The sequence below is a fragment of the Dermacentor variabilis genome, chromosome 8 (assembly GCF_050947875.1).
Source record: "Dermacentor variabilis isolate Ectoservices chromosome 8, ASM5094787v1, whole genome shotgun sequence".
NCBI classification, from domain to species: Eukaryota; Metazoa; Arthropoda; class Arachnida; order Ixodida; family Ixodidae; genus Dermacentor; species Dermacentor variabilis.
Window position 1 is genome coordinate 22,416,192 of NC_134575.1, and position 18,243 is coordinate 22,434,434.

At 46.5% G+C, this 18,243-nt stretch overlaps 1 long non-coding RNA gene across 1 annotated transcript in view; it reads right to left on the reverse strand.

Moving 5' to 3' along the window:
* LOC142590949 (uncharacterized) overlaps positions 1–16,927 on the reverse strand; it is a 37,130-nt gene extending 20,203 nt beyond the window's left edge. Inside the window, exons 1-2 of the long non-coding RNA XR_012830286.1 lie at positions 16,494–16,927; positions 3,364–3,539 (exon numbers count right to left, since the gene is read on the reverse strand). This is a non-coding gene — a long non-coding RNA (uncharacterized LOC142590949). The remainder of the gene's footprint in view (positions 1–3,363; positions 3,540–16,493) is intronic.
* Between the last annotated feature and the right edge of the window lie 1,316 nt (positions 16,928–18,243).

The following is an 18,243-nucleotide window of genomic DNA, read 5'->3' on the forward strand; positions in this document are numbered from 1 at the left end:
ACAAAAACAAAAGCAGCGTGGTGGCTTAGCAGTCCGCGCACTGTAGTCCCAAATTCCCACTACTCCTCCGGCATGAATTGGAATCCCAGTCGAGGCTCATATGGAGAAGATATATCTTTCTTCAACCTGTGGCAGTGGCAAAGCTGCCCATAACGAGGCGGTCTGACGTCGAAAAAAATTATTGTTGTGTGTCGTCGATGGCGACAAGGGCCGTCGTCACCTTAACAGACTCGACGGGCAGCGGACAAGGCATACCCACTTTCGACTATTTACCTAATGAAACAGTGAAATTCTGACAGAACCCTTCGTGCGATGAGTGTCGGTGTTAATGCGAATAGAAGTCAAGCAACGTACCGACGCGCCATATTTTCACCGTCTAGACGCGTCATGTATTTGCTGTTTACTGCAGCCTGGATCCTTTTTCTCGCTTCTCAGAAACGCTAAGCCATGAAGTACCCATTGAAGTGCTTTGTTTTGGTGGCATTCGAAATGAAATATTATCGATAGATACAAGATGGCCGAAATGGCTAAGAAGGTCAATCACATTATGTACATTTGCGTCACCACACGCCAACTTTGAAGACGATAGCTTTAAGGCGGTCACACTGGTTACTAGAGAAGCAGGAAAAGCAAGTAAGGCAGGTCCAACGGCCATGACAAAGCCATTACTGTCATAGGTACATTTATGCCTCAATGGGAAAAATAAAATCTGTCATGGCAGACAAAAAGTGCGTCATTTAAAAGTGGAAAAGTACGCCTTTGAACATAGCGGAGTTAGAGCTCTGCACGGGCTCGGGCCAGCCCGAAAGCCCGGACCCGTCCCGGCCTGCGGACTGGGCTCGGGCCATTTGGAGATTCTCTTATTCGGGCTTGGGCCGGGCCCGGGCCAGGCTTTCTATGTCTCGAACGGACCGGTCGGGCTTCCCGATCTCGACTGCGTACCTTATGCGAAAGTATGCTTGTCGTCTCGCATGTAGCTACAGCAGGAATTGCAATGTATTTATTCGTCAAAAATGGAATCCACAGGGACGGGAGAAAAGTACAAATGCTAACAAAAGGCACTCTGCAAGAACAGCCTCCCGCAAAACAGCCATGCATGGACTTCTTCAGCGAGTGGAGTGACGCAGCCCGCAACCAGACTGCTGAACAAGACGAGCTGACCGATTACTTGGCAGCAGAATGGACACCGTGCTTGGAATCTGAAATAGTGCAGTTTTGGAAAAGCAAGAAAACCACGTACCCAAAACTTGCTGTTCTTGCTAAGAGGCTATTAGACATTCTGGCCACCACTTAAAGCAGTGAACGAAGCTTCAGCGCTGCCGGATTCATAATGCAGGAGCGCCGCACGTGCCTTAACCCTTCATGAATGGACAAATTGTTTTTTGGCACAATGGCTTAGAATAACAATCCTGTGCGCGCGCTGCATCTGTATATATTTAAGATTTTGTCATATGGAATGCAAGAGTTCAGCATTATAAGGTCATTTTAATGAACTGATTTTCCCGATATTGTTTCTTTTTGCGTCGGCGTCGCCTTATTGCAGGTCGGCCCGGGCCTGGGCTGGGCATTAACCTGGCCTAATGCCGGGCCCGACCGGGCCGGACGGGACCACTTGTTGTAGTGTAGGGCCCGAGCCGTGCGCAGGCTCATAATTGCGGCCCGTGCAAAGCTCTAACCGGAGTACTTAACAGAAATTTGTTATTTATATTTAATAACGGGAAGAAGTTGCTTAGCGACAATTCAGGAGCACTCACATTTTTATTGCGCCTCCATTTTCTTAACATATTCGAAAATTGTATCGAATATTCAAGCTATTTATACGAGCTTTATTGTTTAATCAAGGCAATAACAAAACCGAGCCTGCATGTAGCGCACAAAATACAGCCATGTTACGTCAAACAGAAACTCCCGGTGACGACGCGCGTAAAGAAGCTTCTATGATGGCATGGCGCAAGAACTGATACTTCACGTCTGCAAAACTTTGGCACAAGGAATGGTCACAGCCTACAAACACTGCGTCCTTACACCATTACACCCCACAGCGTTGTATTGCACAGGGTGCGTATCACTTGGACACCTGGACACGCCTCTCAGTCATGGCGATGAACGAGCTAACGCGTCAGCCCGAGAGCTCGCTAGCCGGGCGCCATTGGAAGACCTGTCCAACCCATACGACGCACCGACAGAACCATTGATCTACACTGAAACACTACAGTATTGCAGAGATAACAGGGGACAATTCCCCCCCCCCCCCCACATAATTCCCTTAACCGAGAACATGCCGTCGCGTGGCGACGGCTTCAAACTAGTTCATGTCCCTGTCTCTTTTACCTGCACCTCTTATACTCCGCACAATACCCCTTAGAACTTCCCTACTGTGGAGCAAATCTCACAATATATCAATGCACGTGAGAATGCCAAAACGCTCCTGCCGGGTTACTCGCCTATTGCCTCACCTTCCTCCTGGGAGACTGCGCTGACTATCTTAGAGCTGCGAGAGCAGTGACGGATGATCCGGTGGGCATGCGGAGTGCCGTGAGCCAATGGGGCCCTGAACTAAGGGCTCTAGCCTACGAGAAAGTCGCCCCGCCTCATTTGAAATAAATGTTAGAAATAAATGTTAGCTATTTCTCTCTCTCTCTTTCTTTCTCTTTCTCTCTCTCTCTCTCGCTCGCGCCGCGGCGGCTGCTTGTCAGGCAAAACGTGCCGTATCGGCGTTCACCGGGATTGGCCACGATACTTAGCAGTTTCACACTTTCGGTTGCGCTTTTCGTGACCTGAGTTACAGCACAGGGGCTGTCGTTTCTGGATTCCTGGCTGACTGGAATTGGATAATAATCAGATTGAGCACTACAGTTTTAGAAGTATATTGAACGAATTGAATTTTGCACATTTTTTTTATAAAGTGAAGGTTCCATAACATGCGACTGCATCCAATTTGCCAACTGCGCGCGAGGGTCTTATAAAAATATTATCGCTGATTTTTAATGATCAAATTTTTTTAAATAGATAATGCTAGCACAATTGATATCTGCCTCGGCTACGAACTGCCCTTTAAAAGAGCCATGTGCATTTTGCCTATAGTATCCTTATAAAGCGTCTGTCTATTCTAAAAGAAAGCACCCTGTAAATTGCCGCGTGACACGTTTGTCTGTTGTTAAGAGTACTCATAACTAGCGTATTCGCATTTCCTTACCGCTCCGAGTATGCACGTTTTGGGGCTCGTCGGAGTAAAATATGTAAATTTATCGCTTTCAGTTATTCGCATAAGAATATTCTTCCGTTGTAGTTGTATCCCAGCTTATGAGAATGTATGGGCACATAACGTATACCATCGAGAAATTGATGGTGATCAATACTTACTCTGGTTGACATATACAGGTTTTTTAAAGCTGCCGGCGTATTCTTGTTCAAGGCACTCAGCTCCTTCCGCTTGGTTCTCAGAAACAAAGGCAAGAAATAATACTATTGCAAAGTGCATTATGCCTCCTTTCGTAAGCCAGTCTGTCATGCTGAGCTGCTAGTTGAGGACGTGTGAACTGAAAAAACAAATGAAGTAAACTTGTATTGATCAGGCAACAATTCTAGAAGTTATTAAGTGTCACAGTTCTGTGGAAAAAGCAGTCACGCAATTATAATTTGATCGTTCTGCTTAGGGAAACCACTGACTACTGACAACGCGTCTTTCGAGGTACTTCTGATCTCTCAATGCTGCGTCGCTTATGCATTGAGGCACACACCGAAGGCTTGCCTATACATTGCTTTAAGGTAATTCTTTGCGAATGGCAGCGTCTGATTGCCTTCTGTGTGAATATTCAAGTCTGCTGCAGTTCTTCCCACTGTCTTGAATGCAGTATTCGTGGCTTTCAAGTGGGAGGTTGGAGTGGAGGCTTTAGCTCGGAGTAGGGCAAGACTGCTCAATTTTTTTTTTTCAGAGAACGACGAAACGATCAATTTGTACTCACAATAAATACGAAAATAATTGAAAGCCTCTTCGAGTGTACGCTGCAGGTATGGCTTTTACTTCTTTCAGTTTATCTTGCAAAGTTTATACATTTCATGGAACCCAAAAGAATGACGCTTGAAGTGATATTTCAGAAATGGGATACTTGATATGTTCTTGAACATTGTGAAGCAAATATTTGCGGCTCTTTGGAATGCAAACACCAATGTAATGTGTTGTCAAAGCATTAGGAAATTTTGACTGGCTAAACAGGTATTTAGTAAACTACGAAAATCAAATGACGCTGTTTCGCAGGAATGAGGAGCATTGATAGTGATAGCAAAGTGTTAGACAACTACACTAAATCATAGCTTTATTGGCCTTATAAAATGAAGTGAGCATGTGCTTACTTATTAGAACAAGACCTATGATATTACGCATACAGGCATAAACAAATAGATCTCTCGGTGAACGCAGCCACTCGATGTCACGACGCTGGCGTGTTGAAGGTCGTCAGCAGCGGCTAACGAGCGCTTCTCCTTGACCCTCCCTTCAACGCACCTCTGAAACTTCACATTAAGTTTGACGTAATAGTTATGCGGAAAGCCGCAAGGTGCAGAGAATTATTAAAGGGAAAAGCAGACGTCCACCCGTTCGTAGCAATTGCTACAAAGGAAACCCATACGGGTTCCTCGAAAGAAAAGCCTCGCAGTTGAAGAAAAATTTCTCCTGGTCCGGAACTCGAACCCGGTACCACCGCCTTTCCGGGGCAGCCACTCTAGCATCTGAGCTAACCAAGCGGCTAGCAGATGGTAGTCGAATTTGTCAACAACTCGAACCAAAGGCAAGAGTTTGACGTAATAGTTCTGCGGAAACCTGTGAGGGGGAGAGAAGTAATTAATAAAGGGAAAATAATTTTGATTGTCTAATTTTCCCTTTATTATGCACATTAAGCAACCTGCAATACTAGCTCCCTTGCGCGCCAGAACGCAGCACACAGGAAGAAATCGGCGGTCTCGGCTTGCCGAGTCTTTGCAACCACGCCACAGATTACCTCGAATATAGAGCGCGTTCGGCGGCGCCATGCGCAGCACAGGGCCGCCGGGAAGACAGCGCGCGTCAAGCCACCATTTTTAGAGCAAGATTTGTGCGTGTCTGAAAATCCACAGGCACCTAGACGAGAGCAAACCTCCAGAGAACCAGTCCACTTTGCGTCTTTAGAGTGTTGCTGGAAAAACCCAAGCAGAACAAAACCACACTGGTTTTAACTGCTTTTTGTGACGTAAATGAATCATTAGGTGTGCTGAAATAAGTAAACTTATTTTTTTGCTGACCGACAAGAAAGATACGGGTGTGCAGGTCGTGTATTTTATAATCAGATATGTCATCAAATAGATATTAAGGAAGCTGACACCAGCCGCCGGCGACAAGCGTTCTTGTGTATAAGCGTAGTGTGGGCCTACGAGAGAGAGCGTGATAGTGAAAAAAGGGCATAAAAGTGCAGTAAGAAGGCAGCTGTCTATTGTATAAATTTCGACGTCGCCGTGTGTTTGTTTCTGTTTAATAATTGTTTCTTTAGTGAAATAAGCAACACCAGTCACATGTTTGTGATGGCCGAAGCTTCAAGGCATCTTCAAAACAATTGGTGTGCGGCTGGAGGCTCAAATAACAACAAAACGTCGCCGGCTAGACGGTGCTGCACCCTCCCCGTGATGCCTCATGTGATGGAGCCATGACAGAAATGTATCGCCGCCGTTTTGTGCGAAACATTGTTCCGATTTTTTTTCTGTCATTTCGATGTTTGTTGTACTCGATGTTTATACGGGTAAGCAACGAAGTTGATCATGACGCACGCATGTTCTTGTGCAGTTTGTGCGTCACGCCGCATCAGGGTTACAGACATTTCGCTTAAGTTCTAGATGCCGCATGGTTGCTTCTACCAAGAGCCGCTTTTTCAAAATGCTGCACTAGGTAGGATGCACCACTGCGGACATGTATCGCGTTGTGTAAGGCTGCGGCTTGCAGGTACTGATTTCGTTTGGTTTTACGTAGCATGTTAAATGGTCACACCACCTGGCCCATAGTTGACGTCTTAGATTGATATTATGCTTGGCTACGGGAATTTTGAATTGTTGCTTCGTGTAGAACCCTTGCTGATCTTTTTTTTCTTCAGTAGGACGCTATGGGCTCACCTTGTCGGTAGCGGTGTTAAATCACGCTGTTCGTAAGCATAATTAGAGGCAAGAGTTCTTTAAAAGCTTGATCGTCTTCGCCAAGTAATATCTTTGATATTAAGATTACTGGGAAAATGTTCCAGAACAGAGAAAAAGTGGCTAACGACGAGGATTGCTATCACTGCTGCGTATGACATTGCAGTTCAATATTCGCTGGAAACCTGGTGGTATATTTGTGAAGAAATAAAAGCTTACTGTTGTCAGAGCGCACTTACCACATAGCGTGCTCTATTTGTTTCGCAATTGAGTGCCTCTTTCGTGCGCATCTTATAATCCTTGTTAATAGCTTCCAGAGTGTAGGAATACAATGTTTACACCACAAAGGACAAAACCCGCCCTCACTGTCAGCGTCCATCTATACCCTGGCGAACGTTGCTCCGCCTTTAAAAATATATGTGGCTTTTCTCTTCAGTACCGTAAAAAAACAATCAGAACTTGGTAACACTTTCTCTTTGTACACGTTTCCAAGCAGGTCACTACGAGCATTTTAAAGTCAACAAACACTAACGAGAAGGACAGTTCGTCGACTTATGCAGCGGAATTGCATCGGCGACGCAGCACCAACTCTCGCTTACATTCACCCGTGCTTTTGGAGGCATCGTTGACCACAGTACGCATTTTCATTGAAAATTTTCCCAATTACTCCTCAGGAGGCGCTGCGATTGCCGAGGAGTGTAGATGTGGTGGTGTGTGCTCCGTGTTTGTGAAATGATTTTGCAGCATTTTCTTGCGAATTAATGCCTAATTTTTGCACCAGTTGACCCGTAAAGATGCCAGGGAGGACTCGGTAGACACTTAGTGCTAACGACCATTTTCCTGTGCTACGAACACTCTCCTGTGCTACAAACATTTTTGTGAATCGCCCACGCCGCCGCCGCGCGTGCACGCTAGGTGCACCGGCTGCGTGGCGGGCACTCGCACGAGCTCCGTATCGCCGATCAGGTTCTCTGCCCCAGCAGCGGGCATGGATCTCAAAGTGACCACCGAGATGGGCTAGCCAACAAATCGCCTTCGCCAACCGGCGAACTAAGTGACGACTCTTAACCCACAAATTGGCTCCACCCAAACCTCACGCACTTGTTCTCACTCCAAGACCAAGCCACCAGTCAATGCACAAGTTCTCAAGGCTGGACGCAAGCCTCCGCTACCTTCCAACCAAATCAAGATTGTCATTCGTCACAAGGAAGCCCTCAACATCGCTAAGATTGGTAGTCCTACCATGACTACAGCCGTATTCCAAGCCATACAGCTCAGCCCAGCAGATATTCGACAAGACACCGTGTGCCCCAACACCCAACAAAACATTGTCGTTGTCAGTACGCCAAGTCTTCAGAACCACGACCGGTATGTCTGCATAAAATCTATTCAAGTCAGTGGGGTCACGCACGATGTTAACGCATATGAGATGGCTGCAGAAGACACCACGAAGGGAGTCATCCGCGGAATCCCCCTCTCCGATACCCCACAGCAAATCAACGCCAATATCATCAATACCCGCAACCCACTCGCAGTAGCCGCAAAACGCATTGGAACGACAACCACCGTTGTTATTGCCTTCAGTGGCCCCGACGTGCCATATCTGGTCCGATACGGAGCCACGTTAATCCCGTGCTCATTACACCGCAAGCAATAGAAATTTGCTATCAATGCGGCCGCCTCGGACACCGCATGGATGTCTGCCCTTTTCCCAATAACAAGATCTGCCGAGGTTGCGAAGTCCGCAACCCACCTCCCGATCAAACTTGTAACCCCAAATACTCATTGTGCGGCGGCCCTCATATTACGGCGGACAAATTCTGTACGGCTCTCTACAAGACACCGTACGTTATTCGCAAACGCATTGGGGAGAGCCGAGCTGCAATTCAAGCCATCCTTCAAGAAAGCAACTTCCCGCCCTTGAACTCCAAGCCCCGCTCCAGATCCCGGTCTCCATCACGCTCGAGGCAACACTGTTTCCAGACCCCTTCACGTTCGAGACAGCGCCATTCCCAATTCATATTTACCTCTACTCCGCCCGCCAAGTCTCCTACTAACAAGGCGAGCTTCGCAGAAACCCTTACGGGCGCCTCGCGAGAGGATCTCAACACACTTTCTCCACAGCCCACGAACACCAATGATAACGCAGAAATAGCACACCTGAAAAAAGAAAATGCCATTATGTGCGACCTAATTCACAAGCTCTCGCAAGAGGTTCGCGATCTTAAACAATCCAAGACATTCGCTCCTACACTGCCCGCCGAAGCGTCCCCACTCCTCTAGCCACGACGCTCCACTGACACCGGCCCCCAAAAAGCGGACTCTCCAAGAGGGGCCCGCGGGCCAAGTGCGCTCAGAGGTTAAGGACATGCTAGTGACACTTCAAAGCACGATGGACACACTCCAGATGCACTCGAATCCATACAGCACGCCCTTCTCGCCCTGGGACAGCGCGTCACAAACATTGAAACCCACCAACAAACTCCCCCCTTGCCCGCTCCCACTGCCCACGAAACCTCGGCACTGCCTCTGATGGCATCCCCCAATCCCCATCATGGCCCACACCAACAGCGATACACTTATCTGGCAGTGGAACTGCCGAGGTTATCTCCGCAAAGAACCAGTCATCCGTCAACACCTTCGTACCCTCACCCGGCAACCAGACGTCATCATGATTCAGAAAACCCATATCGATTAGGTTACCCTCCCAGGTTACCAACGTTCCATCCCGTCATATGCTTCTCGCCGCCTCTGCCCTTTCGTCCGTCACCGCCATTGAACACAATCTCCACGACGTAAACATCTAACACCTTCTCGTTGAACTTATACCCACCAGGAAACGTAAAGAAATTATTTTTCTCTTTTACGGGTATAGACATCCCTCTGCCAAAGTCCGAAGCCATTTTCTCACCCTTTTCAAGAAGACCCTGAACATAGCGGGCACCAACCCCCTCGTTATTGGTGGAGACTTCAACCACCCCACATGGTATGGTGATATGGCTACTCGACGACGGCGGCTCAAAACCTCTGCAAAGACTCCCAAGACCTCGGCCTCACTTTCGTTACAGGCCCTACGATCCCCACACGCCTCGGTAACCCCATTTCCCGCGACACGACCCCCGACCTGACATTTACCAAGAACGTCACCAACGCCCAATGGAGCAACACACAACATCATTTTGGTAGTGACCATTCCACCATTGCCACACTTATCCCTCGGATAGCTGCAGTTACCACCAAACCCCGTGAGTTCAACTGCGTTGACTGGGATGCATTTCGCAAGCATCGATCCCTTGACCAGCACGCGGAACGCATAGCGGACATTGATGCATGGTCGCGAGGTCTCCACTCTGATACCACGGCAGCAACGCACACAGTTACCACCGATGCCCATGTCGAGCGGATGGACAGCAGACTGGCCCATCTCCTCCCGGCTAAAACACCCATCCTATCCAGCTGGAAATGGCAACGTCTCAACAGGCTTGTCAGCGCTAAAATAGCCCTCCTCAAAAAGGAAATCGAAGGCCATTGCCTCACTCTGAGCTATCAACAGTGGATTGAACTGTTCAATACTGTTGACGGAAAGATCCAATGTCCCTCTTCTTGGAAGCTTCTCAAACACCTGCTCGATAGTCAAGCCACCCGCTCTTGCCAGCAAGATCGCCTCACTAAACTTCTCTATACGGAAACGAAGAAACAGGGCCGCGCCCAAGCCTTACACTACCTCACTAACAAGTATCTCCCCGTGGGCCCAGTGCAACCTCACGGCTCCCACACTGGAGCCCCCAACCCCCCACTGGACGAAGACTTTAGTGTCGCTGAGATCCAAGCCGCCCTGCCCAAATTAAACAGCCGCTCTGCCCCTGGCCCCGATGGGGTCACTAACAAAGCCCTCCGTAACCTGGATGATGCTTCCGTCACCCACCTCACAGATTATATCAATGACTGCTGGCGTAATGGTGCCATTCCGCCGGCCTGGGAAACAGCAAAGGTCATCCTTATTCCCAAACCTGGTAAACCTTCTGACCTCGACCATCTTCCCCCATCTCACTAACCTCATGTATAGGAAAGGTTTTGGAGCATGCCTTCATCACCCGAAGTAACACCTATCTGGAAGACACTGAAGCGTATCCTCACTCGGGCATTGGCTTCCGGTCCTCCTATCGCCCCAAGACGTCATGCTACAACTTAAGCACCACATACTAGAAGGTAGAACACGTATTACTAAAGCTATTATCGGCCTCGACCTCGAAAAAGTCTTTGACAGCATAACCATTCCACCATTCTTGACCGCATCTCACGCATTAATCTAAATGTGTGCTCTTATAATTACGTCAGAGACTTTCTAATCGCACGGCCTTCCTTTCGATGGGGGATCTCCGCTCCGACGCCCAGACTCTGGGTATTGTGGGAAGCCTCCATGGCTCCGTTATCGCCCCAATGCTATTTAATCTCGTCATGGTCGATCTTGCCAAGGAGTTGCAGAAAGTGAACGGTGTCACCCACGCCATATACACTGACAATATAACCGTCTGGGCCCGCCAAGGTAGTGACGGCCAAATAAAAACGGCACTGTAATCCGCCATTGAAACAGTCGAGACCTATCTCCAAGGCTGCTGGCGGACTGCTTCACTGCTCACCTGCGAAGTTCGAACTCCTCCTCTACAGGGCTCCTCTCCGTGGCCGCCGTCCAAAATATTACGCCGCTAAAGGCCATTACCAAGACATTGTGCTTCATCTCACGGATAGCAGCCCCATACCCCTCGTCACAGAGGGCCCGGCACCTGGCCTAGCGACAACATGCCTAAGCGGACGTTACTGCTGTTGCAGGTTTTGCCATGTATTTTCGTGAACGCTATATCGGTCTGCAGTCCGGACGAGGCACCGCTTTTCTTCATGCCTTATCAGGACTTTGGGATTGATGGCATCCGGCTCGTAGATCGTCTTTCGTCGATGACGGTGACGTCACCAGTGGACCGGCTACAAAAAAGCCAAGCAGTGGAGGCGCCAGAGGGCGTGGCACCTGGCCTAGCGACAACATGCCTAAGCGGACGTTACTGCTGTTGCAGGTTCGTTATTTGCCTTTAGAAGCGACAACCGCTTTTTGTTCGCCCTGCCGTGCCCTCGCAGTTACCTGAATTTTTTGGTTGACTCTTGGTCTATGATGATGACACGGTTGGTTTCAGGAGATGTTGAAGAAAATCCTGGGCCCAAAACCGCAGTAATGTTGCAATTAATCATTAATAATCAGGCTTCATCAGACACTAAAATAGATGGATTAAGAGCTGAAATGACCGAAATGAATGAGAAATGCGAAAAAATTACCACTGCACTTAACGTGATTGCAGAATTGAACAAGCGAGTACAAACGCTAGAACCCCTTGTTCGTCATCAGGCGGAGAAGTTAGTAGAATATGAAAATAGAAGCCGATCCAATAATCTCTTGGTTTTTGGTATCGATGAGGACAAGGGTGAATCAGACAGCGACCTGAAAGAAGCTGTTATTGATGATGTCTTTAAAGGAACCCTGGGAGTGCAAGTGAGCACGATCGACAAAATTCATCGCATTGGCAAGAAAAAAGACGGTAGTAATCGGCCAGTAGTCATGCATTTTTATGATTCGCGAGAAAAACAGTCTGTGATGCAGAACTGCGGCAAGCTGAAAGGCAGCTCGATAAGCATAAGTCAAGACTACGCTAAAGAAGCTGTAGAAGTACGGAAAAAACTGTGGTAAAGCAGTGAAAAGGAACGAGCAAACGGCAAAAAGGTAGCACTGGTACATAACAAGCTTAAAATCAACAATCATATCGACGTCTGGGATCGTGAAAGGAATAAACGGTGTCTGTACCGTACTGAGCAAGATAAGGTTCCTCAATTCAAAAAGAAGGGAAATATTGCTGGCCAGACATTGCTTCATTTGCAAACTTTAGACAAGGCTTCTGACACGGATAGCGATTCTTCTCGGTCATAGCTCAAAATTGTACTTGTAAACGCCCGCAGCATAGCAAATAAAGTACCTGGTTTAGTGTATCTACTAATTTCTCAGAATCCTGATGTAGTGATGTTGACTGAGACTCGGCTACATAGTGCAATTAGTGACAGTAGTATTTTTCGTCCTGACTACAAGGTATTTAGAGGCGACAGGGATTCCAGAGGTGGTGGCGTGGCTATTGTTGTGAAAAGTACTATAAACACAGTCGCTCTTGATTGCAGTCTCCCTGAAGTGGTTTGGTGCCAGATACGCTGTGCAGAAATGTGGTATATATCAGGGACGGTGTACAGACCACCAGCCACTCCGCCAGAATTTTTGGATGGCTTGAATGAATTTCTTAGCTCCCATGTAAATGAAAACACAAGACTAATAATGGCTGGTGACTTTAATTTGCCGCATATTAACTGGGAAAGTCTCTCAACGGGTAATGTAGAAATAAGGAGCGCCAATAAAATGATCCAGATCATGTTTTCACATAACCTTAAGCAGATAGTTAAAGACTTCACGAGAATTACGCCAAAGTCCCAGTCATTGTTAGACGTGGTTTTCATATCCATTAGAATACCTGACTATACTGTATCAGTTAAGAATGGTTTGTCAGATCATAAGATGGTTTGCTTGAATGTACCGCTGCACACAAGAATCTGTAAGCAAGCACATGTCGTGATGTATGTTAAGGATTATGGCCGTGCGAATGACACGTCTATCCTAGACGTTTTGGAAGAATAGTTTAATGAATTTGAAATAGCATCCAACCACGAAAGTTTAGAACTATGGGATCGACTTAAAGGCGTAATCAAATACTGCATAGATCAATTTGCCCCACACGTATAATGAAATCAAAGCAACGAAATCCATGGATTACTACGAAAATCATACATTTTAAGCGTAATATAAAAAGATTAAGGAAGAAAAAATCAGGGCAACAGAACTTATAATAACCAAACAAAGGCTGAAATCTGCATTGGTGGAGTCTAAGAAAACATTTTTCAATAAAACGCTTACAAAGTTCCTCAAATAATCGCCACAAAAGTTTTGGCGATATTTCACAGATAGAAAGGATGAAATAGAATTGATAGCGAATGGCGACGTAGTCGTGACAGAAAAAAAGATATTGCAAACGTACTTAATCAGTTCTTCCAATCAGTTTTCATCAAGGATAGATGTGATAGTGACGATGATCCTTTAGTCTGCGCAATACAATACCCAATGGAAGACATATGCATTACAAGAGAGGGCGTGTTCCAACATTTGCTTACGTTGGACGCAAAAAAATTGTGTGGCCCAGATGAAATACCGACGGTATTTCTTCAATGGTACGCTGAATGGATGTCGTATTATTTGCAGCTTTTATTCCAAAAACCTTTGCGGGATCATTCAGTACCTCAGGACTGGCACCATGCCATCGTCATTCCTATATTTAAAGGTGACAATAGGCTATGGGCCAACAACTATAGACCTGTCTCGCTCACTTCTGCGTGCTGTAAAGTCCTAGAGCATGCAATAGCTGGACATATTCTGAATTTCTTAGAAAAAAAAACGATTTATTATGCCCAGTTCAGCAAGGTTTCCGATCTGGCCTTTCGACAGTGACACAGTTAATCGCAACTGTACATGACGTTTGTAAAGCTATAGATGAATGCCAACAGGTAGATGTTGTATGTATAGACTTTGCGAAGACATTTGATAAAGTTGCACATCATCAACTACTTTCCAAATTGAGTAGCCTAGGAATTAGTGAAAATATAGTATTATGGATTCAGGCATATTTAACAAACCGTTATCAAAGGGTCAGAATCGGGAAAAATGAATCGGGGAAGTGTGAAGTTGTGTCTGGAGTGCCGCAGGGGTCTGTTTTAGGTCCGCTATTGTTTTTATTGTATATTAATGATATTTCTTCTAATGTTGATCCGCCTGTAAAAATTAAACTATTTGCCGATGATTGTTTAATTTACACGCGTGTAACCTGCGCGGAAGATCAGATTAAACTAAACAGATGCCTGCAATCACTGAACTCGTGGTGACAAAGTTCGGGCATGGTAAATAATTTTAAAAAATCTACATACACTCATGTATGCAAAAACAGAACTTTATCAGATTTGAATATAATAAAGGAGAAAATGCCTTGGTCGAGGTACAGAGCTTCCGATATTCAGGGGTGACAGTGACGCATAATCTAAACTGGCGTATTCACATTGAGAATATCTGTTCGAAGGCTTACCAAAAGCTCTGCTTCCTTAGGAGAAAGCTTCCAGATGCGACTGAAGAAATTAAATTGGTCGCCTACAAAACGTTTATACGACCAGTTCTGGAATATGCGAATGCTGTGTGGAGCCCTCACCAAAAATGCTTTTAAAAGAAGGTGAAAAGGATTCAGCGGATTTCAGCACGCTTTATATGCTCGAAGTATCGCCGTGCTGACTCGGTAACAGATATGATACAGCAGTGGGAATTAGAAACGCTGGAAATGAGACTAGAACGTCGACTCAAAGTTTTTTTACAGATAATGCAAGGGGAAATAAAAATAAATAAAGAACATTATGTGAAAGAGCCTCTAAAACGTGGTTCACGAAAAAAACCACAGCACGGTACTACAACCTATTAACACACGTATGGATGTATATCGATTTTCCTTTTTTCCTGATGTTATTGAACTATGGAACAAACTGCCAAGTGATGTTGTGGAGAGTGCGAACGTGCAACAATTTGAGCTGGGTTTCGATATGTTTTTGAGAAATTGTGTACAAATTTTGAATTCTCATTCATGATTGCTGATTGAAGTGCTTATGAAATGTATATGTTCTTCTTCCCTCCCTGTAACGACCCTCATTGGAGGGTTAACAGTATGACCAAATAAATAAATAAATAAATATCCTTGCGCTCGGCATGCTCATAGAGGCGAACAAAGTGAATGGTATGGCCCTCGCCAAAATCAGGATGAATACAGCCAACACCACGAGACTTCTGAAGCGGGTCTCGAGTCACCGTGGGGGTATAAAAGGAGAATCTCCTCCGATTCATAAATTCATTCGTAATTTGCCACATAACCTAGGTTGCTGCCTATCTAAACTGGTACAAGGCTGAACAAACCAAGCTCAACATCCTCCTTCTTGGTGTCTATAAACAAGCTCTCGGCCTCCCCCGTTGCACCAGCACTGACCTCCTCCTTCAACTAAGCGCCAATAACACAATGAACGAGCTCATCAAGACCCAACGCCACTCTCAGCTCGAGAGACTCAGTCTCGCAGCGACGGGCTGCCATATCGTCACCTCGCTCGGTATCACCTACCACCATCAACACGGCCATAAACACCAGATCCCCTCCATCATACGAGCCTGGACTCACGCCAACCCTATCCCCTGAAACACGCACCCCGAATACAACCGCGCACGCCGCACAGCACGTTCCACGGCTCTCACCAAATCCCTTGCCCGCCACGAGGGTGTGAGTTTGATCGACGCCGCCGAATACTCCCATGGTACCTGCTTTGCAGCCGTCGCCACGCGTGAAGGCTCTTTCCAACATGCAATCAGTCTAGTAACCCCACACGCGGAGGAAGCTAAAGAAGTGGCCATCGCGCTAGCCACACTACACCTAACATGCCATACCGTCGTCTCTGACTCCCGCTCCGCCGTTATGAACTATATCAACGGCAGTATTTCACACCAAGCTTTGCGCATCTTGCAACAAGCAGCCCACTCTACCGACCATCAGGTTACACTCGTCTGGTTGCCAGCTCATGTAGGCACCGTCCACCCACACCTCCCCAACCTGAACGACATTACCCGCTCCCTAACGCGAGACCTAGTTAACAGCGCGGGAGACCGGAAGGATGCCCCCACTCATAGGAATCGCCTGGCACGCCACAATGATCTTGCGAAGTCCTTCTAGTTAGAGCGTAAAACCTTCCCCAGCCCGCAAAACAAGCTATACCGAGGGCGGCCAGAACTCTCCGCCTGAAACACGTCGTTCTTGGCGAAAGAAGTACTGTACTTCTCCTAATACTTGTAGGCAAAGTTGCTCGAAGATTTTTATGATTTTTGCTAACCAGACTATTTGTAAAGGTAGGTTATTCACGCTCCTCACAACATTTCTCTGGTATATTGACAATTGATGCAGCTTTTTTTTAATTTGCATGGTTCGCAAAACTTTCCATGGAAGTAGGCTTAGGCAAGGTGCACAAACTACATTGACCATTGTCGCTTTACAGAGGTTGTCACTGGGGAAGTTATATACTGGATAAAGCGGCCGCTTTATGAAGCGTTCAATTCCGTAACAAATTAGGCTATTGCATGGTCGGGACAGCAACGTGAGTATTAGGGCGACAGCAGTTGTGATGTTACTCACCAATATTTGTTTCCTTATACCGCCGCTTTCGCAGTTGTCCACAGTCGCCACCCGTGTACGCACCTTGAATTGTAAAAGACTTCGCGAAAATTTCATAAAAGAATGGTGTGAACAGCCGGTATTTCAACCAGGGACCAATAGATTGAAACGCAATTATTCTTTTAGGTCACTGTGCCGATGTTATAGCAAAGAGGAACACTACGCCCACATCAAGATTGCTGGACACTTGAACAGTCGATCGGCTCAAGTGATTTGCTGACTCTATGCTTCGCAGCGCCTTACTAAACTAGTAGCGAACGCAAATCGCAGTGGCAAGAAGGAATCGACTGGATTTGGAAAAGGAAGAATATACTCAAGTAGAGTGTGGACGAGAGCTAGCTGCTACGTATCAAAGCTTAGACAGCGCGACGAACGAGAGAAGTGAAGGCTGGAAAGACGAAGCGATGGCCTTCAAGTAATATTAATTGCGTGCTGCGCACGGAATAGAAATACCAAGAAGGAGAGCACAAGGGGAGGAGAATCTCTAGAAGGTCACAACATGTGCTTTCACCAAGTGCCACAGCATCTCTTCTCTCTTTCTTTCTTTTTGTCTCTTAATTGCTTGCTACGCATGGAATCTAAATAATCAAGAAGGAGAGAACACAAGGAGGAGCCAATCTCGGATACGTCACAGTCTCTGTTTTCACAGAATGCCACATCACGACTGCGCACGCGGACACAAACCTTAAATTCCGCTTCCTGATCCAAATTAATATTTGCAGAAGTGCTTACGCACGGAGCGCCTTCCTTTTCATTTATTTCTCCTTCTTGTTTCTTTTTTTTGTGCGCTCTTGTATTCTTCATATATTTGGCGTGTTCTCTAGAGTATGCCGGTAGCAACCGGATCTGGAGAGCATCCCAGTTCATTGCACTGCCGAGCCGGGCTGCTGCCTGTTGTAGATCTTAGAATTTTCATGGTCCCGCAGCTAATAAATGTCATGGCCGGTTTGGCCCTTGTTATCGCGAAGGAGGGTGTATTGCCAAAAGGCAGCATGCAAGTTTCCTTCGGTGAACACGTGCCGACATAGGCGTGAACTACGGGGGGAGGGGCTGCCGGGCCCGAGCCCCATCCGAAATTTTTCGTTGGTGGGGTGGGGGGGGACAGAGCCCCTCCCCTCCGCGATGTGTAAGCCCCTTCCCCCTGCTATAATGTCAATGCCAGAGTTCTGTTGCCGACATCATTTGCGGTTTTTCTACTTGCCTCAACCTTCCAATTAAAAATTTTATTGGGACCAAAAGCTTATTGCCTCATTGTTGGCGTGGACATGTATGGCTTTTAATTGATATTTTTTATTTATTCCTGCAAATCGTTACAATAGGAGGATAGCCGCATTAAAGCGCCAGCGGCGGCTACTTTATCAACATTTCTTTCACTTTCTTGCATTTTATTCTACCTTCTCTCACATTTCTTTACTACTTTTTCTCGCATTTCCAATGTGAGTATCATGCAGAGAAACAATATATATATACATTCGCTGGGCAAAGTTTAGTATATATTTCAAAGAGAAGGAGCTATAGCTAACTAACAATTATTTCTTATGGTATGGACAGATGGACAACAACGAAGTGATTCTCTAGCTGAACGCTGGCACTGGCTCCGTCTTCGATGACCGATTTCACAGTGCCTTTTGACTCAAATCGCAGTTTCGTTGTTACCAGTGTATTTGTGAAGGCGCTAGGAATCGCCCGATACCCAACTTTCCACGTAAAG